This window comes from Scyliorhinus canicula, chromosome 9, assembly GCF_902713615.1.
Source record: "Scyliorhinus canicula chromosome 9, sScyCan1.1, whole genome shotgun sequence".
NCBI lineage: Eukaryota > Metazoa > Chordata > Chondrichthyes > Carcharhiniformes > Scyliorhinidae > Scyliorhinus > Scyliorhinus canicula.
The window spans coordinates 13359767-13385769 of record NC_052154.1 but is presented as its reverse complement, the minus strand read 5'-3'; the positions used below and the strand labels follow the sequence as shown (position 1 = coordinate 13385769).

At 47.2% G+C, this 26003-nt stretch overlaps 1 long non-coding RNA gene across 2 annotated transcripts in view; it reads left to right on the top strand.

Moving 5' to 3' along the window:
• The window catches only part of LOC119971098, a 338749-nt gene extending 325325 nt beyond the window's left edge, over window positions 1-13424 (top strand). For both annotated transcript variants that reach the window (XR_005461735.1, XR_005461736.1), the window contains exon 2: window positions 13059-13424. This is a non-coding gene — a long non-coding RNA (uncharacterized LOC119971098). The remainder of the gene's footprint in view (window positions 1-13058) is intronic.
• The last annotated feature ends 12579 nt before the right edge of the window (window positions 13425-26003 follow it).

Sequence of the window (26003 nt, the reverse complement as noted above, 5' to 3'; positions counted from 1 at the left end):
ATTAATGATTTTGCGCCGCAAATTAGCTTATAGAGTTTTTGCAGTCGGTGGATATTTTAACCGAGGAGAAATATTGAAATATTTCATGGACTCATGTGCAGAGGGGAAAAAGGATACAAACTTTTTGATATTTTATACGTCAAAGTTAAGGTTCTCTTGCCTTCTTTTACGTTTCTCAGGCTGCCTGCTCAAGGGCTGTCCTTGAATTGGCTGGGTTATTATTTCCGGGTGAATACTGCAGAGGTGCTTTAGATGAAGGCCAATCTGTGATTGGGTGCAGCTGCGAGCATTCCGAATTTCCCTTGCTTGCAAAGTCAAATTGAAGCAGTAGGGGAAAAACTGAGCATTGCCAATGTGTCCAAATGATCGGGCGCTCCTTCATGGACTTTTCATAACTTTTGTATTCCAGCTGTGACAATTGGATAATTGAGAGAGAGCCAATACAGGCCCACAATCGAGGCCAGTTGCATTGCTGGCCTGTTTGGCTCGGCTGAGATCTCAGCCCACGCATGGCCAGTACAAACTGGCAGATATCCTACCTGCTGCTGTCTCCCATTAGCCAGGTGCGACACTTTACCTCTTGAGGAGTCTTAGGAGGCCATGCTGCAAAATAAAGAGCCAATGAGAGACGTCCAGAAAAAAAATCATAGCCAGGGTCTAAAAGTGACCATTTGCCTTTTTCACGCTGGAAATGGATCTGACTACCACAAGGGACCAACTTTTTCTGCATCGCGGATGGCTGGAAAATTCAGCAGGCCAGCCAGAAGCCCATCGACTTCTGCGGGATTGGACGATCCTGCCGGCAAGTTGGGTCGGAGGATTTTGGCCAGTGTTTCTTCCCACTGCCTGGATTTTGTTGGTCAACATTAAGACCTTGTGATGCAACACAGAAGGTTGATTGTGAATGAAATCTTTCCCTAACTATTTCTGGTGTAATGTGTTACATGACACCAGCGGTTTTCAATTAATATTGAATATTACAAATATATCATTCTCCCTTTAAATCCCAAAGCAAACTGCCCAATGGGTTTACAAAATTTGCAGGTAAGAAGCACAGGCCTGGAAAGTCCAAGGTCCACTTGTCAGTCTGCCATGTTCGCAGATCTCAACAGTTAATGTGAAAGCTAAAATTGACGTAAGAAGGAGAAAAATAAGCGTTATGTTCAGCATTCCGTGAAGGTAGAATGAGCTTCAGCTGTAATATTTCCCACGCTGGAATAGCTTACCCACACTTACTGTCAAGATGTGAATAATGGCCAACATTGTACAGCCATGACAATGGGACTGAATCCCAGGGAGGAGGCAATTCTTTCAGGAGAGGAGGAAAGAGCTGGTGGGGTGAAGGGAGGAGAGATGGAGAGAGAAAAGGAAAGAATTGAGGGCCAAGGGAGGAAAAGAGAGGTGAAGGAAGTTAGGGGAGGGTGTGGAGATGGACGTAGAGGAGGCCGGTGGGGAAAATAAGATGTTAATGTAGCCACAGACTGGATTTTACAGTGGTGGAGGAGATGGGGATGCACCCCACTCACTCCCCTGACAAAAAAAGACTTTTGGAAACTCACTGTAAGGTCTGCCCCGGAGCGATACCATGGCGTGGGGTGGGTTCAGCAAGGAAAGTGTGGGTCTTTCATCTCTCACTGGGAGGAAGTCCCACCCTTAGGAGCTGCTGGCCAATCTGATTGGCTGACTGCTCTTGCAGTCTGTTAGCACCTGAGCTCAGTGGTGGGCGCAGCTGGTACTGCAAGCAGGCTTTGCTCCAGTGGATCCAGGACTCAGGTAAGTCAGAGTGTGGCGAGATTGGCCTCCACGAACAAAATGCATCCCTTTCCTGCCCTCTGAAATTGGACCCCCTTTTAAAGACATTCTTGAACGAACAGCTGACCGTGTTATGGTATGGGCCGCATAATATTGGGGGTCAAGTGGTTTGTAAATAAGCTTAATTGACTCAATTATTTTTTTTACATTTGACAGGCGGGCTGTCGATTTGGGCGCCTCCGTACGCACCGTATTATGAGGTGCAGCCCGCGGGAGAGAGAGAAGATGGTCGGCTTACCACCCTTTATTTGTTATGTGCACCCCCCACTGAAAATATGCCTAGCAGGGGTTGTAAAATCCAGCCCCATGCTGAATGTCCCTGGACCTCTCAAAGTGCGATCACTAAAATTGGTGCAGCTTTAATTACCCAGAAAATTTGATTCATGTGAATCTTTATTTTGCCAAATTATTTGTTACTATTTCATAGATTACATGATTGATCTTTAAACCAAATATATGTAAATAAGTGTCAGTAGTTAGCAGTGCAAAGTTAAAATACAATTAAATACTATTACGATCCCAGACCAGGCTTCAACAGTGACTAGGATACTGGAGAGAAACCCCAATATTTTATTTTAAATTTAAAATACTGTGAGGAAAGGCTACTTCCTTCCAGTGGTGGTCTACTAAAACAAACTTTATTACCAACACAGTATTAAAATCTTTAACATAATAGTAGAAAATAACTTACAATTATCCCTCAAACAATACTACTCAATAAAGTGAATATAATACCTTTAATTGCTATATTTATTCCCACTTAAACAACAAGTTAAATAAACCACCACAGCTCTGAATCCACTGTAACTATCAATGGCACGTAGCAATATTTGTTTTATAGAATTGTTCTTCCAGAAAGATAACTCTCTTGCTTTAAAGACAAGATCTGACTCATGTCAGACCCATGCAGAAAATTTGGCTGCATGTCTTCAGAAGCTGATTCTCAGCCTGTATCACTCCCTCTTGTTCTCAGACAAGTCTGCATTGCTTTAAAGACTGTTAATCTCTTTCAACTGAACTGCAGAGAGTAAAACTCCTTGACTTGTGGTCACAGCTTCATCCAAAACTGCACTGACCTGCTTTTGCGACAAAATGCCTGATACCTTAGATCCACCCAGTAACGGCATCACTTTACCAAGCTAAAATCTAATTACTCCACAGAGAATCCCCTTAATCAAAACAAAGTTCCATTCGTCCAAATCTTTTAATGATGCTTTAATTGCACCCCTGGCTTCCAAAATGTTAGTTGTTTTTCAGGCTAGAATTCTTTTAACACATGACTGCAGCAGTCAAACACACTCTAACCCAAGCCATTAACCTTTACTGTGCCAAATACCTATAATGCATCACATCTGAATTCCAACATTCATCATAATCCAGTGGAAATGATGAACTATTTCATCATTTTTCTACGTAATTTATGATAGATTTATCTCTGTTCCCTTTGCATTGCAGAGACTGAACTGAGACTGAGATAATGATATTCCTATCTCTTGTCTCGGAGTGCAGAGGGGATATTGTTTTCCCCTTTATTAAGGTCAATGCCCTCTTCCTTACTCAACATTTGAGTTAGAAATTGGGCCGTAAAGTCAACTCCCTGACTGACCACCGATACCATGACTGACCACCTAACCCCAAGACTGACCATTCACCCTTCCCCTGCACAGACTGCCTAAACTCCCTTTGCCCCATCTCCTCCTCCGCCCCCCCACACGCCACGGTTTGACTACCCAACCCCCCCAACTGTTCGTCCCCGTCCGACTCCTCCCAATAAAAACCAACCCCTGACCACCCGACACACCCCTCACTGACCACCTGACTACCACCCCCCACTCATCACCCCATGACCAGCTCCTGCCCCCCCAAGACTGAACCTCCTCCGACCGATTCTTCCCCACTGATCACCTGACACCCACCCCCTGACCACCTGACCCCTGTTAGCTGACTCCCCCTCTCCATTGAGCACCTGACTTCCACGCTTACACTGACCACCTGAAACCCGGTGACCAACAACTACCTGCGGGCACACAGACCCATCCTTCCACCCAACCCAGGCCAACTCTGCAGAAGTTCAGACATTATTGTCTTCAGCCCTCTCAAGTTAGGTTCTGTATTCCTAATACACCTGATCATTTTGATTCATTTGAAAGCTCTATTAGTTCTGGGGCATAAAGTTGTGGGGGTAAGCTGCCCACGACGAAGCTTCCAGTTGGTTCACCATCCTTAATGCAGTTCTCAGCCGAAGGTGGCGTCCTTCAAATAAGATAATAAGCCAACGTTCAGGAAGATGCGAAAGATCACATGAAAGTTCTTTGAAGTGGGGAATGGAATTGTCAAGTTCAGCATTCCTCCCTGAACCAAAATCTCCAGAAATTTAGTTAACTGGTCACTCATCTGATTGCGCTGTATCGCACAAACATAATTAATTATGAAGTGACTTGAGGTATCCCATTGTCAGATGATGGCACACGATAAATGTGTGTATGTATTTCCTGAATCCAATAGTATTTTTCAGATTTATTCAAACTGATAGACACTTTTCGGAGACTCGCTGGAATGAGTTCACTTTTTTTCTTCATGCTTTCTTGGGGACTGGACATCACTAACAATTTTTGACGCCCACCATTGCCCTTGAACTGAGCGGCGGATCGGCCATTTCAGGGGGCAGTTAAGAGTCAACCACATTGCAGCTGGTCGTGTGGTCAATGTCCATTCTCAAAGTTGTACGCTCATTTTCAAAAAGGGGATTCGAGTCTGAAAACAGGACCCAGCAGCCAGCTGAAACTGCCATGCTTAGCTCAATTAATTGGGAATGTGCAGAGTCCCAGCCTGCTTCAACACTTGACTCCAGCCGTGATCTGGATCACTTATAAAGGTCAAGTGAATGCATCACCTGGCACAGCCTGATACCTGCAGATCGGCCCCTCCTTTACCTGCCACCAGTTGGATTCCACCAGAGGTGTCTCAGTTTAAAATCTTCTTTTGCTGGGAATGAAATAAAAAGGGAAAAGCTTAAATTCTGACTTAAACATAAAGAAATGTTGGAAACACATGGGGGAGGGGCCATCTGAAAGAGAAAGAGTAATATCCTGGTAATCTGTTCCTGATTAAATAATCCCACAAAAATGCTTCTATTACAGATGTTTCAATACTTGTGGATTTTCATCATTTGCTCCTTTAAATTTCATTTTTTGGGGGACTGCTGCATGCTACTTAGCAGCACATAGGATTCAAGGGACATTGGGAGCATAAGGTATGAAATTGGCTATCTGACAGAAACAGAGGAGTGGTGAACGGTGATTGCTGGGTGTGCACTGATGCTCCCTGGAGGACACTGTGAGAGCCACTGCTACTCTTCACACACATTAATGACCTGGACTTGAGTGGACAGGGCATCATTTCAAAGTTAACATGTAACTCGAAACTCGGGTATGTAGTCAACAATGCACAGAGGCAGACGAGATTGAAAAGCAAGAAAATGTGAAGTGGTGAATTTTGATGGAAATAATGAGCAGAAGCAATTTGAACAAAATGGTAATGAACTCAATATCGAGTTCAATAGCTTAAGTCTGTGAACTTTCCCTTCCATCTTGACCCCCGCTTTTGTAGTTTGTTGTTCGTTGTTTTCCAGTTCCCTTGAACTGCCCCAGCATAATCTCTCCCCTCCCCCACATGGCCGCCTGTCCCTTGTTCACTTTTGCTCCCATTAACAGATTCTGTTATTTTACCTTTTGCCTCTCTTAGCACTCGTCATCCCTTAATAGCACCTTTAATAATAATCTTTATTATTGTCACAAGTTAACACTGCAATGAAGTTACCCTGAAAATCCCCTAGTCGCCACACTCCGGCGCCTTTTTGGGGACACTGAGGGAGAATTCAGAATGTCCAATTCACCTAACAAGTGGGACTTGTGGGAGGAAACCGGAGCACCCGGAGGAAACCCACGCAGACACGGGGAGAACGTGCAGACTCCGCACAGTGACACAAGCTGGGAATCGAACCTGGCACTGTGAAGCAACAGTGCTAACCACTATGCTACCATGCAGCACCATACTCCCCTTTGTCTTATGCCCATGACATCGTTGCCAGTGTCTCCTTTGCGCCGACCTATCCGTGTTCTTCTATTCTTCCCCACCTCGTCCACCTACCTCTCCTATTAAAAATTCCATTACATTCCGAAGGGTCATATGGACTCAAAATGTGAACTCTGTTTTTCTCCACAGATGCTGCCAGACGCGCTTTGTTTATCCAGCATTTTCTGGTTTTGATTTCAGATTTCCAAAATCTGCAGTTTTTGCTTTTATATATTATTCATGGACGAATGGTAAAATGTTAGAGGATGCAGGAACAGAGAGATCGGGCACAGACAAAAATCATTGAAGGTGGCAGGCCAAGTGGAGAAGGTTGTCACAAAAGCAGACAGGATCCTTGGCTTTATTGATGAAGGAAAGAACTTACACTAAAACATTAACAAACTGGTTTGGCCTTGGTTGAAGGGTTCAAGTCTGGGCATCGCACATGAGGAAGCATGTTAGGGCCTTCGAATGGACACAACAGATACTTTGTAGAATGGTGTCAGGGATGAGAGATGCTTAGTTATGTGGAGATTCTGGAGAAGATGGGGTCCTTCTCCTTCGAGCACAGCAGGTTAAAGGGAGATTTGATGGAAGTGTTCAAAAATCTTGAAGAGTTTTGATATATAAAATAATGAGAAACAGCTACGAGTGATAGGACTAGTAATCAGAGGACATAGATAGGCAAGAGAAACAGAGACTACTTGAGAGAACTCTTTCATTTACACCGTGGGTTGTTGTGATCTGAAATGCACTTTCTGAAAGAGGAGTGGAAGCATTCAAAAGAAAACCGAGTGAAAAAAATTACAGGCCACAGGGAAGGGGCAAGGGACAGCAACTTTATTGATAGCGCCACCAAACAGCTAGACAGCAGAGGCATGATGGGCAAAATGGCCTCCTTCAGTGCTGTACGATGCTATCAGTACGGAAGCCAAATGTCCATCTGCTGGTGCATACTCCACCTCCAGCCCTATCTGGCATGGTCACATATTGAGACGGGCGCTTGTGTGGGCATTCCCAGTGTGCTGTGGGAGCAGCTGAAGTGGCGCTATCGCAATGTCAAACAAACCAACAGGCTGATGTGACGCCCAACTTCCAAATTTGGACGACGCTGGTCCATTCAACAAATTTGCTTGTCACTCACCGAAGAACAAAGAGCAAGTGGGATGCAGCCTTGTGACGTAGGACTTAGGAACTGGAGTAAAGGCTAGCCCTGGTGTACAATTAAGAGCACCTGCCTGCCATAGCTGAATGGGCTGGGGGTATGTGGAAGCAGCAGGAGTTGGGTGTGAGGGAGTGAGCAGCACTGGGAAATGTGTGAGGATGAGTATCTGAATGTGAGGAATGGGTCCTGTGTGCCTGGAGGTGTGGCGCATTGAGCAGCGTGAAAGGTCGGTGGAGCAGTGGGTGGCAGATGGTCATTTGAAGACGCATTCACTGACCTTGACTACCTGGTCACAGACTTGAAACATTGGGCAGGATTCTCCATCCAGGGACCCTGGAATTGGGATATGCGATCGGGTGGAGAATTGTTGGTGAACCGAAAATCGAGACCTGACGGAGTGCCATGCTCCAGTGCCTTGACGGTGGCGTGAATACATTCCACAGCGCACGCCGGCATGGGCATGCAAATTGTACAGTAAAAGCCATTGGCATATCATTAACGGTCCTGACCTCGAAATTTCCAGGTCCCCCGCGATGCACCAGGAGGAATTACCGACAGCGAAGTTTATTTGTGGTATTTAAAATCGGGGAACAGGTTCCGTGGCTGCTGAGGGAGTGGGGGTGGGGGGGGGGGGGGGGGGTACAAAAAGTGTCCAATGTAGCTGCAATGTGCTGACAGTTGTGCCACTGGCCAAGGGCTTCTGCCAGGGCCGGGGGGAGTAGTGGGGGAGCGGCCAGGAAGTGGGCCATGGTGTCGGGATGGACAGCAGCCATGCAACTGCGCCCGCCACTGACTGCCCACAGTGAACCTAGCGCCACGGGTCTCAGCGGTGCCTCCACAGGCCAACACCCCTGCCCAGGTACCCTGTGGCCCCAGCCAACTAAAGAATGGGATGGGCTGCTCCAGCGCAACCAGTGCCATCTTCTTGGCTGGGTTGCGGGTGTGTGGGGAGGGGAGTGCCTATATGCAGCTCATGCTTGTCAGGTTCCCGAGTGCCGATCCCGACCCCAGTGAATCGCATGCCGGCATTCGTTGGAATTGCACTGGTTCCACGGTGCTAGCCCATTAGGATGTCCTGAATCGCTCCCGGACTGGCATCAGGACCGTAGAACTCACATGATTCAGTCCTGGCGTCAGCACTCAGTCTCTGAGACGGAGCACCCTCCCCGTTAACTCTGCTTATCCTCGGACCTGCGGAGGTTTCCCCAGCATTTTCTGTTTTTTAATTTCAAGCTTCCAGCATCCGCTGTATCTCGCTATTGCGTTAAGAAAATACCAAGTGACCTGCACAAGTGACACTTTTTAACCTCCTGAGGGATGGTTCCAGGGATATACTCCCTGATCCTCAAGGGTAATTAAAGGAATACTTACCTACCTTAGTGATCTTGTTCAAGACCCTGGTCCAAACTCTCTTTGTCCCCCTCAGGAAAAAATAAAATATTCCAGATATTGGAAATATTAAATAAAAATAAAACTAGAACTCTCTGATGATAGTTCATTGCCTGGGCATGCTCCCTGACCTGCTGAATATTTACAGTATTTTCTATTATTATCTCGCTTCTTTTGGTCTCCCTCCTTAGATTTTATAGAATCATGGAATACTAATGGTGCAGAAAGAGGCCTCTTGGTCCATCGTATCTGCATCGTTCTACCTGTGTGAAACCTCGTAGGCTCCTCATTTACGTGCATATCTCCTATCGAAAGTGGAACATTGTAATGCCTCTGTAAGATCTCTTTAGAGCCCATACGCTTATCTGAAGCACCACATGCCGGCTCAGTTACTACGTGCAGTTCTAAGGGGAAATATGCACTCTAATCAGAGCAGGAAGACCCTGGCTTCAACGCTGAGCTATCTCGAGAAATTTGAGGTGCTATCTTTGATCTTGATGTCTCTGAGTGGACGGCCTGCGATCCTGCTCCTGATCGGTGAACCTTCCCCCCCTGACTGGTGAATTGTGCTGCAAAATGAACAAGGCAGCTTTCACTGAGGGCTGAATTGGTCCAGGGCAGCATTGTTAAATATAGTGGAGAAAGGCGAAGGGGAATTTTAAAAAAAGATGCTCGCCACTTGTGTGGGGTATATTCCGTTGAGTTTGAATTGCCTGATTTATGCCAAAGTGGTACTCTGCATCAGTACCCAACATCTCTTCAGTTGCTTTGAGGAAAAATAGATTATTATCATCGATTGTCAGAATGCCGGATAAATGTTCTATCTTTGAGATTCTCTGGCACTTTAGATGTATTTTGAAAGCGACAACTCAGGAAGCAGCAGACAATCGGGGTGGGGTCGTCTGGTCTTTATTGCTAGCACTGAGCGATAGGACAGCTCTGGTGATATGTAGTTACGCTCATTTTCAATATTTGGACTGGCAAAAAGTCAAAGTTAGAAATTTACAGCATCCCTCCAGTAAGTTCTTGAAATATACGGCTACTGGGACAGGCTCTGAGCTATAATTTCTAGCTTTAATCCCACTGACAGGGTTTTCAAGTTCACAGGCAAATGCCTCTGGGGGGACGTGAAAGCCTTTTTTTACAGAAAGGTACAGCACATTTACAACAGCCCAGACTAAAATAAATACTATATTTTACACAGTTAGTGGTGCAAACAGAATGTGTTACAGTCAAACATGGAATTTATTACACCAGTAAGACATACAGTGAGGGACTCATGAATGACTTCATCCTCTGACTGGTGGGGTAAGTTTTATGTTTAACGGTTTGGCCATGAGATATTGTGCTGAATGTTACTAGCTCTTTGGAGACCGATTGGGAAACGGGAGGAGTTGCGGAATCCGCACCGAGGGGCAGAACCTTGTATGATCCTGGTGCCAGGAGACGTTCTGATTCATAGCCATTTCTCAGGCTGTAAGGAAGAGAGTGCGCCTCGAGATTGGGCCAGTAAGAGATTAATTTATGTGCCGGGACCAGCAGCTCCGGTGATCAGAGGGGAGGAGTGGGGGGGGGGGGGGGTGATCCCTTTTTGGGCAGTGTCAGAGCTGTGGGGTTAGCCGTTACCACAAGATTTGTCCCTCTTTGGGCCAGGGAACATCTGGAAAAAGGAGGACGCTTCCCAGAAAGCTGCTGGGTGGGCCATTGCAGTGCAACCGGTGTATACACGCGATGAGGGTGGGGTAGTGGGTCATCCTGACAACTCCATAAAAGACCAGTGGTCAGGGGAATGGGTGTCAATAAACCAATTATCTGGATTAATTGGCTCCCATCCCCACTATTGTGATGGGTAGCTGAACAGCTGTCATTCCTGCCTCTGGGAATACCTCCTGATGATGCAAACACACCTTTTAAAAAAAATTTAGAGTGCCCAATTTTCCAATTAAGGGGCAATTTAGCGTGGCCAATCCACCTCACCTGCACATCTTTGGGTTGTGGGAGCGAAACCCACGCAAACACGGGGAGAATGTGCAAACTCCACGCGCAGTGACCCAGAGCTGGGATCGAACCTGGGACCTCGGCACCGTGAGACTGTAGTGCCAACCCACTGCGCCACCATGCTGTCCCTGCGTTTCCCTCCTGATGCCATTTGAAATGAAATGAAATGACAATCGCTTATTGTCACAAGTAGGCTTCAAATGAAGGTACTGTGAAAAGCCCCTAGTCGCCACATTCCGCCGCCTCACCCCTGCCTCCCAGCCCCTCCCCAATGGGTTGGAAAAATTCAGCCCAAGTAATTGACGTGTTGACCAGGCGGCCTATTAATTAGCCACCGCCATGAACACGCATTTGGTCCTGATATCGGGACCTCCAGGATGCCTGTAAAATTCCACTAACATATGCATGCGTGTCTATGGGAATGTGTATGCACACGTGTGTGCATACATGCTTCTGTAAAGTAATGTGGTCTAAATGTTCTTGACTCATCTGTGCAGAATCAGAAGCAGCCACCTAACTCGCAGGTCATTCACAGAATAGGTCAGCAGGGGAACAATAGGATTATTACCTGTGTGCGCTTGATCTCAATCGCATCACCTTGGATAGTTGAGAAATCAGGGATGCAAACTGCTGTGTGCAATGTGGAAAAAATGTTTACACCAACACTTATAAACCGAAAATCCCCCAAATGCACGTTCAGTGTATGAAAGAGCGAGACACATGGAAATACTCCGTCAGAATGGTTGTATTTTTATCTGAGATCTTTCAGTTTGAGAATGGAAGCTGGGATAACCCAAATTTTTAAGAGAAAGCATTTTCTTGCTTTTTTTGTTCTGGAGAAGAAGATAAAAGCTCTAAAGATTTTGGAGCCTGTCCAAATTCCACTGCCAAGGGGTAGAAATAACATTCAATTTTGTTTAACAGACCAAAAACTGAGCACCGCGTTCATGAGCAGCAGCAGGTCCGTGGATAAAGTAGCAGAGGTCATCAAATGGGCCTGCGAATTATATTATTTTCAATTGTATCTCAGTTCCAAAATCCTCACAGCTGTGTCTGGATCAGAGCAATATAATATATAAAAGCAATTTACTGCAGATGCTGGAAACTGAAACCAAAGAGAAAATACCATAAAATCTCAGCAGGTCTGGCAGCATCTGTAGGGAGGGAAAAGAGCTAACGCTTTGAGTCCAGATGACCCTTTGACAAAGCTAAAAGACAGAGGAAGTGGGAAATACATATGTCTATATATTGGTTAATATCTGCAGTGAGTAACTCACCTCCTAACCTCCCAAAGCCGGTCCACAATCTACAAGGCCCATGTCTGAAGTGTCATGGAATATTCTCCACTCGCCTGGATGAGTGCAGCTCCAACAACACTCAAGAAGCTCAACACCGTCCAGGACAAAGCAATCCACTTGATTGGCACCCCTTCCACAAACATTCACTCCCTCCAACAGTAGCGTACAGTAGCAGGAGTGTGTACCATCTACAGGGTGCACTTCAGGAACTCATAAAGGCTGCTTAGACAGCACTTTCTAAATCCAGGACCACTACCATCTAGAAGGACAAGGGCAGCAGCTGCATGGGAACATCTAAACCTAGAGTTTCTCCTTGGTGCACCTTTAAAACCTCTCATGTGTTCGACCGGTTTATTTATCCAAATGTATAAGGTGCCCTTATTTGCGAGATGAACAAAGGACAAAACAAGGTTCACAGTTTAACACAATTTTATTCACAGTTCTATTATGGGCAGCATTGCAGCATGGTGGTTAGCACAATTGCTTCACAGCTCCAGGGTCCCAGGTTCGATTCCCGGCTTGGGTCACTGTCTGTGTGGAGTCTGCACGTTCTCCCCGTGTGTGCGTGGGTTTCCTCCGGGTGCTCCGGTTTCCTCCCACAGTCCAAAGATGTGCAGGTTAGGTGGATCAAACCCGAAGGAATTATACAAAGGTCCTTTACATTTCTAAAACCAACAGAGACAATCTGCCTGTGAAAACAAAATAGCCGGATAACTCTGTCGCACTTATTAATAGTTGAAGCATTAACCATCTCAAGAATCCAGACAAAGAATATATACCTTTCATCAAACCAAGGTGGAGAAGCGGGCGTGATGCCACTTGACTTCCGCAAGCTGATAGAACCTTTAATATTGCCTTGTGGAACTGAAAAAGTCCGTCGGTCATCTTCCATCGAGCAGGCTGAACCAGAACTTTGGAGAAATATATAATATTCACGTTGAGGCGTATGAAATTCATTCAAAGCTGCACAGACTCGATGCAGTGATAATGTTTCCTCTGGTTTGGGGGTTGGGGAACAAGACGTCACAATCTTAGGGTAGGGGGTAGGCCATTTAGGACGAAGCTGAGGAGAAACCTTTTTACTCAGAGGTTGGCTAACCTCTGGAAGTCTACAGCACAGAAGGCTATGGAGACCGAGTTGTTTAATATGTTCAAAGAGGAAATACACAGATTTCTAGATTTTAAGGGTCAAAAGGGATATAGGGAGAGAGCAGGAGTGTTGCGCGGAAATAGAGGATCAGCTATGATCATATTAAATGGTGGATTAGGCTCGAAAGGCCAAATTACTTACGACTGCTCTTATTTTCCATGTTCTTGTCCAGGTTCTAATTGTCTGTCCCGCCAGCTACATAGTTTCTGCTGGGTCTTCTGAACTTCTACACTAGCACCTACAAGTCTAAATCATCTCTATTTGCCTATCCCATCGTGGAAGTTATCCTGACTGGAGAAGTGGATTATCCAGCATCCGTTTTCAACCTGCCGACTCTGTGAAAGTTTACATCATTGGATTTCATTCTGGACTCTAGACTCGTATGAAACAGGAAATCTGATTTTGTCCATGGTCTTGGTCTATACCTCTTTCTGTTCTGTGTTCCACCTTTTCTGTATGAATGAAATGGATGCCATGTTGCAGCCCTCCTCTGACATTTGAAAGTGTCCAAATAAATGAAGCTTTTTGGTACATTCTATATCGGGTTTGCCGTGAAGTTATTAATAGACAATTTTATCACACCAACACTGAGGGGTTTGGAAAATGCACGACAACATATAAAGTGGTGAACAAAAAATCAAAAACATCTTTCTGTTTCCGGATGGGTGGTGAGGGGAGAATCAGGGCCATTTAAATTAAACCCCCCGCCTGTCTGTAACATTAGATTATGTGCTTCATGGGAGAGAAGAGTGATGCTGACTGAGCCATGTCTGATGGCCATCATGCAGTTATTATCATAAAGTTTGTGTTCTGAGGCATGAATCCCGCCCCCGCCAGCCGCCGAATTCACTGGCACCGGAGATTTGGCGGGGGCGGGAATCGCGCTGCGCCGGTCGGCGGGCCCCCACCCCGGCGATTCTCTGGCCCGCTCTGGCCCGAAGTCACGCTGGTTCTAAGCCGGTCCCACTGGCGTAAATTGCACTAGATCCCATACCAGCGGGATCTGGTGGCGCGGGCGTCCCTCCGGGGTCCTGGGGGGGGGGGGGGGCGTGGGGCGATCTGGCACCGGGGCCTGGCCCGCGATCGGGGCCCACCTATCTGCGGGCGGGCCTGTGCCGTAGGGGCACTCTTTTCCTACGCGCCGACTATTTCAGCCTCCGCCATGGCCGACACGTAGGTGAACCACCCCCCCGCGCAAGCGTGGGATGACATCAGCAGCCGCTGATGCTCCCATGCATGAGCGGACCCGCGCCAGCCGGCGGAGTCCCTTCGGCCCCGGCTGGCGTGGCGCCAAAGGCCTTCCACGCCAATTGGCAGGGTGCCAACCACTCCGGGGCAGGCCTAGCCCCTAAAGGTGCGGAGGATTCCGCACCTTTTGGGGCTGCCTGACGCCGGAGTGGTTCACGCCACTCCATCCCGCCAGGACCCCCCGCCCCGCCGGGTACGGGAGAATCCCACCCCTGATCCTTGACCTGACTCGTGGGCGTGGGAGAGATCCAATTAGGAACCAGTACGTTTAGTTTAATATAGATTTTGTTTGAAGTTCAAGAATAAAGTCACAAGGTTCCACGGGTTTTGAGCAAAAAAACCTGAATGCACAAGCTCCGAAAGATAAATCAATTTACAATATCTAACTAACACTCGGGGCTGATATTGAGAGGATATGACTGGTAGACACTCCGCACACTAAAGAGTGATATGACCAATCAGATCCTGGTCCCAACAACCACGCAACATTGTCAATTGTGAACCACCAATTTCACTGAAATTTTCTTCTCACAAGATGCCATCCATGTACAAGCATTATGGGGACTCTAAGGATGCAGTGGATAGGGGCAATATAGTGGGGGAATCACTGTTCGCAGCAAAGAGTGAAAGTGCAGACGGCTGTGTGCTCCCTTGCAGGTTTGGGGCATTACTCCGGGTGGGGGGATCTTGGAGTGGAGGGGAAGATAATTTGTTGTGGCCCTTCACCCAACCAAGTGAATAAGAAGGTTCTTTTCGGAGACGAGGATCAGGTGCAATTAACCAACGCCAGGTTACATGGATGATTACACTCAATTTGCAAATAAGATTATCGGAACACCTGGTTCAAAGAGGTTGTGGGAGAATGGGTTTGTATTCGTGGACATGTATCAGTATGAGGATGTGGGCAAACGCTACACTACATGCTGGCCCATTAGCAACCGCTAGGAAGGAGAGAATGGGGAGGGGGATGGTCTCAGAGGGGATAATAGCTTACAAACAAAGCATCAGCTAGGTAATATGCAGAGTCACTGAAGAGGCAGAGTACGCATGAACAAAACGCAATAGGTCAAGGTAAGGAGAAATGGTAAAAGGTACGATTAATGGCTCTTTACAAAGCAATGCATTCGGCACAAAATAATGAATTATACAAATGAGTTAATGGTATGATCATGCATTACAGAGGCTTGGAGATCGATTGGGACTAATATTCCAGAATGTGATTTTCGATGGACAGCGGAAGGAATGTCGAGCAGAACCACCTCCCTTTGGCCATACAAAGTCACACTTTGCTGACTTTCAGATCTTAGGGTTCTAATATGACTAATGTACCCCCACATTCTGTCTTAATCTGGAGTCTATTCCTGCCCGTTTTTAAAAACTTGTATCTGTTCCCTAGCTTTGTCCCTTACTTGGGATTTCTTTTTGGGACCTTTCCAGTCCTCCTCCCTCGGTTTTGGACCTGCTTCCTGTCCCGCTGCTGTGTCCCTGGGACACACTCATTAGGATGTCTCAGGTAATTCGACCTGCCCCTTCGCACCATTTACTCTTTTCCTTTCTGCGCAGGCACACAGGGCCCCAGCCTGAAGAACATTAAAGTAACCGAACTGCACATGTGCATGGGTGCGAGACCCAAGGATCATCAGGAACTGGAACTCCCAACCTCTGAGGTTCTGACAACCGTGAGGGACTACGGAGCATCCTCCTCAAATTCGGCTGCCCGCAGAAATTCGTCACCATTCTCTGCCTGCTCCACAATGGCATGCAAGCCGCGATCCTCACTAATGAGGATCCTCACCCAGTACGTGTGCAGACTGGGGTCAAACAGGGCTGTGTCATCGCAACAATGCTCTTCTCCATCTTCCTCGCAGCAACATTCCACCGCATCACTCTGAAGCTCCCCGCTGGAATGGAGCTAGCATACCAAACAAGCAGGAAATTGTTCAACCTCCAACGCCTCCGTGCCAAAACCAAGACCAACCCAACCTCTGTCATTAAGCTGGAGTACGCAGACAATGGCAGAATGTGCGCACATTGAGAGGGCAAGCTACAAACCATCGTGGACGCATTCACCGAGGGATATGAGAGAATGGGCCTCACACTAAACATCCGGAAAACAAAGATTCTCTACCAGTTCACTCCTGCCGCTCAAAACTGCCCCCGAACCATCAAGATCCACGGTGAGCCATTGAACAACTTGGACCATTTCCCATACCTCGGGAGCCTCCTCCTGGTGCAAACAGACATTGTGGACAAACTCCAGCCTTGATTCCAATGCCTCACTGCAGTCTTCGGACACCTGAGGAACAGAGTTTTCAAAGACCGAGACCTCAAACCCAGCACCAAGCGCATGGTCTACAGAGCAGCCGTGATCCCCGCCCTCCAGTATTCACCAGAAACATGGACAATGTGCAGCAGACACCTCAAATCCTTGGAGAGATATCACCAACGCTGCCTCTGCAAAATCCTGCAAATCCACTGGCAGGATAGGCATACCAACGTGAGCGTCCTCTCCTCGACCAGCTGCGATGGGTGGGCCACATTGCCCGCATGCCCAACATAAGACTCCACCAAAAAATGCTCTACTCCGAGCAATGGCAAGCGATCACTAGGAGGGCAGAGGAAACGCTACCAGGACACTCCGAAAGCCTTCCTAAATAAATGCAACATCCCCACCGACACGTGGGAATGGCTTTCCTTAGAACGCAGAGGCTGGAGAAAAAGCATCCGTGAAGCCGCCGATCACCTTGCACATCGTAGGGTGGAGCCAAGAATGAACAGTGGAAGCGTGGAATCCAGAGCATCCCACCCACCCACCTCATTCAGCGCCATCTGCCAAACCTGTGGCAGAATCTGTGAATCCAGGTTTGGATGTTTCAGCCACTGCTGAACCCACCTCCCCTCAGTGGAAGCAAGTCATCCTCAACACTGATGGACTGCCCAATAGAGAGCACAGGGATCGGTTCGGGATCCCAGCTATTCATGATGTACATAGATGATTTAGATAAGGCAAATAAATGTAATATCTCTAAATTTGCAGATGACACAAAGCTGGGTGGGAGAGTAAGCCATAAGGAGGATGCAAAGATCCTTCAATGTGAATTGGACAAGTTTAATGAGTGGGCAAATGAATGGCAGACGCAGTTTAATTTGGTTAAATGTAAGTCCATCCACTTCAGTGGTAAAAACAGGAAAGCAGATTAATGGCCATAAACTAGGAGAAGCGAATGTGCAACGAGACCTGGGTGTCCTCGTATGCTGATCGCTGAAGGTAAGCATGCAGGGGCAGCAGGCAGTTAAGAAGGCAAATGGTATGTTGGCCTTCATAGCAATAGCATTTCAGTACAGGTCAGGGAAGTCTTACTGCAATTATACAGGGTCTTGGTGAGACCATACCTGGAATATTACATACAATTTTCATTCCTTATCTGAGGAAGGATGTTCTGCTCCAGAGGGAGTACAGAAAATGTTTACCAGGCTGATTCCTGGGAGGCCGGACTCATGTATATGGGGAGATTGAGTCAGTTATGCTTGTATTTGCTGGAAGTTCAGAAGAATGGTGGTGGGGGGATCTCATAGAAACCTATAAAATTCTAACAGCAATAGACAGGGCAATGCAAGAAGGACGTTGGCATAGTGGGGTGGTTATGGTGGCACAGTGCTTTGCACTGCTGCCTCACAGCGCCAGGGACCTGGGTTCATTTCTGATCTCAGGTAGCTGGAGTTTGCACGTTCTTCCCGTGTGTGCGTGGGTTTCCTCCGGGTGCTCCGGTTTCCTCCCACAGTCCAAAGATGTGCAGTTTGGGTGGATTGGCTGTGCTAAATTGCCCCTAGGTGTCCAAAGGTTAGATGAGGTCATGAGGTTACAAGGATAGGGTGGGGGAATGGGCCTAGGTAGGGTGCTCTTTTGAAGGGTCAGTGCAGACTCCATGGGCTGAATGGACTCCTTCTGCAGTGTCGGGATGCTATGGATCCTATGTTCCTGATGATGGGGGTGTCTAGAACCAGGTGTCACAGTCTGAGGATATGGGGTACAGCTTTTCGGACTGAGATGAGGAGAAATTTCTTCACCCAGAGAGTTAGCAGCCTGTGTAATTGGCTACCACAGAAAGTAGTTGAGATCAAAACATTGCATGTTTACAGGAGGCAGTTAGATGTAGCTGCTGGGGTGAAGGGGTTCAAATGATATGGTGGGGGGGGGGGGGCAAGGTGGGACAGGCTTGAGTTGGATAATCAGCCATGATCATACTGAATGTGGTGCAGGCTCAGAGGGCTGAAAGGCCTCCTCCTGCTATGTTTCTATGTTTCTATGTCAATGGACAAATAATCCAAAGGCCCAGGCTAATGATCTGGGGGCAGAGATTCAAATGCCACGACAGCTGGTGGTGGAATTGAAATTCAATTGGCGATCTGACATGGAAGCACTGGTCTCAGTAATGGTGACCATTGTCAATTGTCATAAAAACCCATCTGGCTCACCCATGTTCTTTGGGGAAGGAAATCTGCCATCCTTATGTGATCTGGGCTACACGTGACTCCAGCCCCCACAGCAATGTGGTTCACTCTTAACCACTCTCTGAAATGATGTCAGTTCAAGGGCTGTCAGGAATCAACAGCAAATGACGGCCTTGCGAGTGACATCCCATCAAAAAAAAACCCTCAGTGTCTCTGGGTTAGTTAGTAAAAAAGAAACCTTTCCCTCCTTCTGACTACTATTCAATGAGATCTACTGGTATGCGGATGTTCGATAAGTTTGAGATCAAGCTTTGTTGTAATGATCAACCAATATGGAAAACCTTCCTGATGTACACTCACTCTTTCGGTTTAGTTCAGTTGGCTGGACAGATGGTTTGTGATGCAGAACGAGGCCAGCAGCGAGGGTTCAATCCCCATACCGGCTGAGGTTATTCATGAAGGCCCCGCCTCCTCAGCCTTCCCCTCGCCTGAGGTGTGGTGACCCTCAGTTTAAATCACCACCAGTCAGCTCTCCCCTGTCACAATGTGCACCCATGGGCAGCACGGTGGCCTAGTGGTTAGCACAACCGCCTCACGGTGCTGAGGTCCAAGGTTCGATCCCGGCTCTGGGTCACTGTCCGTGTGGAGTTTGTACATTCTCCCCATGTCTGCATGGGTTTCGCCCCCACAACCCAAAAACTGTGCAGAGTAGGTGGATTGGCCATGCTAAATTGCCCCTTAATTGGAAAAAATAATTGGGTAATCTAAATTTATAAAAAAACATTTTTTTAAATAAAATAATGTGCACCCATGCACATAATGAGGTAAAAACAGGCAGTGACAGACACCCAGGTGAGCCAATCAACATACAGAACAGAACACAACCAATCACCAGACAGAACACCAGAGGGGGGCTTCCAACTATAAAACACACGAGGCATCAGCACTCCGCCTCTTTCCAAAGGTGACAACTGTAACGACAGTCAGGGTGTATATATCAGTCAGCACCTTCTACACGTGGATCAGAGCTAGTCTGGTCTAGTAAGTTAGACTTAGTTTACTTAGAGTAGCAGAGTGTCAACCCACAGCCAGCTATGTGCATTGTTACAGAAGTTCAATAAATCATATTGAACCAACGCCTACATTTGGTGTATGCTTTACAGTTCATCTGCATCCTGTTGCAGTCTGTGTTACCCCAGGGTGAATAACACGACATCCCCCTCAAAGGGGAAAGCAGCCTATGGCCACCTTGGACTATGGTGACTTTACTTTACATAAAGAATAGCCAGTTGGTGAAATAAAAGTGAGCAGCACCTGTGGAACTGTCCTCCAGGATGCGAGAATGTCAAATAACTCATCCTGGCAAAGGTGGACATGACATGAGCGGGCGGGGCGGGGGGGGGGGGGGGGGGGGGGGGGGGGGGGGCTAGTGGCGAGTGAGTGAAAAATTAGAGAGAGGAAGAAGAGAAAAACACGAGAGAGGGAAGAGAAAAGGAGAAAGAGAGGAGAGGGTGAGGGAGAAAAGAAAGGAGAGGGAGAAAAGAAAGAAAGAGGGAAGAGCGAGAGAGCGGAAAGAAGAGATGGAAAAGAGATGATGGAGAGATGGAGAGGGGAGATGCGAGGGAAGCAGAGGGAGAGGAGAAATAGGAGACAGGAGGAAGGCAGAGGGAGAGAAGAATTCTGTATCATGGTTTCAAATCCCGAAAATGAGCATTCGGTCGGAGTCTGTGGATAATGGAAGAGGTCGTGATCCCCACATAAATGTCAGTTCAAGGATAACTTTGGAAGAAAGCTCAGAGAAACCAATGGGCTCAACGGCTGAATGAGGCTTCCGAGAAATGAGCTCCACCTGCGAGGGTGCTATAGAGGAAGAAATGGCAGGATAAAAATATCACGACGAAAAGCCCAGCTGCCTGTGGCTTTGTGTTGGATTACATGCTGCGCACACCACCACCAGTGATAGCTCAGCAGCTGGGAATACAGAGAATCCAAATGAATTTTCTGCAGCTAATCTTGCTTTCAATCACTTCTCTACCCACTACCCCTGGCACCACGAGTGACTTTGAATCCACCTGAGATTCCCCCTTGGGATGGATGTGGCTGACATGTAAGATTATGTATTTATTATATACCTAGTGCTACAATCATTCCCGAGGAAGGAGTGGGAACCTGCTCTTTCTGAACATCCCTCCATATGACTATTTGCTCAGTTTATACTCCGGCGCTGAATCCTAATTGAATTCATTTTGTTTCCTGATGCACTCAGTTTTATTCATCAATATCATTCAATTGAAAATCATTTGATTTGAATTGATTTTATTATACTGCGGGAATAGTGAGTATATTTCAACTCTATATTACACATTAGATGTAATGAGCAAAAAAGCAATAGCATAAAACGCACAAGAAGCATTCAGAAAAACATTCCTGCGATGTTCCTGAGAGGGGTGAAAGTCGCAAGGGAAATGATGGTGGTGGGGAGAGAAGGTGAGCTGCGTCTCTTTGGAGATAAGGAGGTTGCAAGATGACACCCTTGGCGCTGGAAGTTGAATACTAAGTTAACCATCTGTGACACATTCAGTAATAAACAACAGAAGCTTTGTTGTTTTACATCTAGTTCCTTCAAACCCTGACCATATCCTGCAAAAGTACTGAAAGAGGAAGAGGACATCCAGACCACTCAGATTAATGACCTAGTTGAGAATCTCTAGCAGAATAAAGGAACTCCGAGTGACCTTGGAGATGCCATCGTGATCTCAACTTATAAGAAAGGAGACAAGGTGAACTGTAGCAATTACAGGAGAAGAGCACTGCTCTCAACCATTGGTAAGGTCCTAGCTACGTTACTTCTTAATTGCCACCTGCCATTTGCAGTGGAGGCCCTTCCAGGATTCCTGTGTGACTTCCGACCTACCAAAGAAACAACCAAATTGGTCGTCACAACAGATTCTGGCTCTTGTCAGAGCCCCTTCAAACTCTGGCTGAATATCTTCAAATAGCTACTTCAAATTAGCTGTTTCAGCCTCTTCCTTGTCTTCAGACAAGACTGCTGTGCTTTAAGACTATTATTACTATTTTAAAAAAATACTTTCCAACTGGGAAAGAACATTTTCTTTACTTGTGGTCTGAAATGGTTGCCAGGTTAGACTTCTTCCGTAGCTTTCCTCCAAAAATACATCGCTCCACCCAGAACTGACATCATCTCCCCAAGCTGAAAATCAAATTAACTTTCCAGGGACTGAAAGCACATTAACTCCCCAGGGACTTCCCCAGTCAAAGCGTTATGCATTAGCCCAGGCTGAAAAGCACATTCCTTTGTCAATTTAACCTTCTAGGTCTTAAAACCACCCAGACCCTTCTGAACAGAATTATTTAAAAGAAAGCATGACTATTGCAGTCAAACACATTCTAATCCCAGGCTTTTAACCCTTAAATTGCCCAATACATGTATAATCCAATTTTCCTAAAATCTTCCAATCGGCATTGTGCCGATGGTGGAACTGATCCTGCTCTCGTCAGTTGTAAATATTCTGTTTCATTGAAGAAAAGTACAACAGTCAAGTCCACCCATGGATAAATGATTAACTCCTCGAGGATCGGCAAAAGAGAGAAGATTTCCACCAAGCATTAGCTGGATCCTTAGCTGGAAAATCTATTTCAAGTGAACCTCAGAGTCCAGAAGAGGAGTGGACATTGTGGTGTTCATTTTTGTTGCTTATTTCAGGATGGTTGGCGTAGTTTTCACAAACCACAAAATAGCATGAACTTAAACAAAGCTATAAATTTATTAACACTACTAATTTGGATTTGACATGTACTCCTAAAGAATACACAGTTGATTGTTAACATTTAAGCTACAATCATCTACATCTAATCATAATACTGATATAAACTATGATCTGCTCTCACTCACACTATTTGTACTTCTGACTCTCTCTAGCTAACTCCTGTACACACACTGCCACAAGGCTTAGCATCACTGCCTTATATACTTGGAACTGTAGCTCCCTCTAGTGGCTACTCTCGACACTACATTAAACCTGCAGTTCTTCCAGTTATGATAATACCGCAGAAATAATTTCAGGACATATTGACTGCAATAGCAGGGTACATTCTTGGTGTAAATAACCTATACCAACTGGTTCAATGTTCATGTCGTTGTCTTTGCTTCAATGATTGAAAGGAAGGCAATTGTGGAGTTCTTTGGCACCCCTCACATTGCAAATGAGCTGCAAGTGAGGGAAGAATCCCAAAACATCCAACAAAGTTAATAATAGTTTGATATCTACCAACATTTCCAGACGTGTGCTGAAGATAATGATGCAAGTGGCCTGTCTGTCAGACAATGGGCCTTATTGTCACCGGGTTTGCACTACCATGGGAGAAATGATCACTTCCAAAGTGAATTACAGTCCGTTGTATAGAGCCTTATTCGGATGTGTACAATAGACAAAATGCAGTCAGTAATAAAGCTATGAGCTTCTTGATTAGCGAGCTAAATATGAACTAGAGGCACCCCTACACCTTCCCCACAACCCTCCACAATGGAGGATGTCATAGTTGTGCTAAAACAAATGTAACCCGCAAATGTGCCTGGTGCTGATCAATTGCCAGCAGAACTCCACAAGCTGGGAGACCATCGACTTTTAAAAATTATTTTGCAGGATGTAGGCATCTCAGTCAGGCCAGCAGTTGATGCACTTCCCTAATTGCCATTGAGAAGGTGGTGGGGGAGAGGCAGGGAGTGGCCTGGAGGTGGGCTGTGCGTTTGGGGTGGATGGGCACGGACCATCATTGCCGCAGTCTGCAAGGCGGCCATGCAGCTGTGCATGCCGCTGACTGCCCACTGTAAACGTAGGGTCACAGGTCGTATGGGTGCCCCCCCAGGCCACCTCTGGCTCCAGCCAACCAATCTGCAGGGTGAGCGCATTCCAACACAACCAGTGCCATCTTGTTATCTGGGGTGAGTGTGTGTGGGGAGTGTAAGGTGTATGTGCGGCTGCAGCTTGTCAGCCTCCCGAGTGTTTATCACAGACCCGGCGAATCCCGTACCGTTTCTCATTGGAATCGATTGTGTTCCACGTGATGCCGGTGCTAGCCCCTCAACAGTTGCTGAATTAGTCCAGGTTGGGCGGCAGTTTTGCTGTTGTAGAAGTCCGCAAATCCTGCCCCAGCATTTCCCGACGGCGTGGATCACTTGCGGTCTCTACCTCTCATGGCAGCAGCGGACTATGTCCAGCAGCGCCTCAGTCAGCGGGGGGGAGCCGTTCCTCTGGCTGGGGTAGGGTAGGTTTCCGGGGGTGGGCTGGGGGAACTGGTGGAGGGGTGGTCCGGGGGTGACGTTGGCGTTACAGGGGGCGACCATCTGGCAGATCGGTTCCCCGTGTGGCCGGCACCAAGTTGTACGGCAATTCTCCAGCCGTTTCTATCGGTAACACCGGGGTTTAAAGTGGCGCGGCTGCGAGTCCCCACGGACCGAGCATTGGTAAGCCTAGACACATGGTCCGGACAAAACCTCAAAATCGGAAATCCAGTCCTGATCTCAGGAATGGAAAATGCCGCTGCCCATATTTTAAAAAGAAAACTTACCATGTGCGGGATTCCCCATTCTGCCGCACCAGTTTTATGGTGCGACGCGCCCTCGCCGGCAGTAGGATTCACCGTCCCACCAGCAGGCCAATGGGGTCTCCCATTGTGGGCAGCCCCATGCCGTTGGGAAATTTCTGGGCGTGGGTGCCCTGCTGACGCAACGGAAAATCCCGCCAGCGGAGAGTCACGCTCCCTATCTTTGCCTCACTTAGTTACAATGTTTACAATTTGGATATGTTCCCCTTTGATCCAAAACAACCCACTTCAAGACTACTTTTTTCATTGCCCTCATATAAATTTTTACTGAAGTTCCTCTTGCCTCATCAACATATCAAAACCAGTCTTATAGTCACTCTGGGGGTGATTTTCAGCCGGTGTCGCTGTTCACTCTGATGCGATTCTCCTCTGGCGAGATCGGGTTTCCAGGTGTCCCATGCCCCTCACTGCTGATGACACGGGGTACACACCCACAATGGGCGACAACCTCATTTTAATGTTGTACCCATTATATTTTAATGCCATTAGCGAGCACCCCATCACATTATCCCCCCCTCACTAAACATTCAAACCTTGCCGACATGATGTTACATCGGCGAGGTTTACAACAGCAATTTTAAAATGTGCATCAGTTGAGTGGAATCCCCCTGGGGTGTGAAGCTAGATATAGACCCTGGGGGCGAGCGGGGTTGGGGGGGGGTTTGGTAAAGAGACTTGCCTGGGTGCTCCCCAGTACTGCTCCCTGGCACAGGTTGGCAGTGCCAGAGTGGTGGAGAGGGGGACAATGCCCCTATGCTTGCAAGGAGGGGGCGGGAGTGAGAGGACTGCCACCCCAAGCCTGTAAAGAGAGTTGGGGGGGGGGGGGGGGGCAATGTGCCCTAATGTTTGCATTGTGGGGGTGTGGGGGAAGGAGCCATATTACTTGTGCTGTGGTGGTGGGGTGGAGCCCTGATGCTTGTGAGGGATCTCCTAATGTATACGTGGGTGGGGAGGGGGTCTGGGGGGCATTCAATTTCTGCGCCCTTTAAAGATGGCACCCCTATCTCTGTAGAGCCAGCCTTGCCAGCTCCATCAGTCCTCGCCCAGCCAGAGCGATGGCGAAAATCCCGCCAGGTCATTTTTTTTTCTCAGAGAGCTTCAAGGTCTGGAGTGAAGACTGCCGTGTGAAGCTGGAAAGCTACACGCCAGTTTTCTGTCATGACGTTATGCATGGGTTTCCTCCGGGTGCTCCGGTTTCCTCCCACAAGTCCCGAAAGACGTGCTGTTAGGTGAAGTGGACATTCTGAATTCTCCTTCTGTGTACCCGAATAGGCGCCGGAATGTGGCGACTAGGGGCTTTTCACAGTAACTTCATTGCAATGTTAATGTAAGCCGACTTGTGTCAATAAAGATTATCATTATTACCTCACTTATTGCCCTGGCTTGGATTCTCGGTGTCGGGGATTGTTGGGACTGGAGACTTACCAGCCATTTGATTTGCTGGAAGCTCTCTGAGGTGCGAGTTTCTATCTAGATGGGGGTGGAAGAACCAACTTGTGTCCCTCGAGCTCCAGAAGCATGTGGGGCAGAGGGCTGCAGGGGGGAGGGGGGGCGGGAGCGACGGGATGTGGGAGACCTCAGCTCCCTGTTTATTCCAGACCTATATAAATATTTATTTGCCAAGTATTGACAGCATCATAATAAACAAGAACATGAGGCTTTCTTTTCAATATTCTGGCAATTGATTGCCACATGACAGAAAGAATTCCAGCCTTTTACCACTCTTTCTTCTTGATGATACCATGAAACAGGTAGAGAAGAATGTTACAAGAGTGCCTTTCGCAGTCGTTTA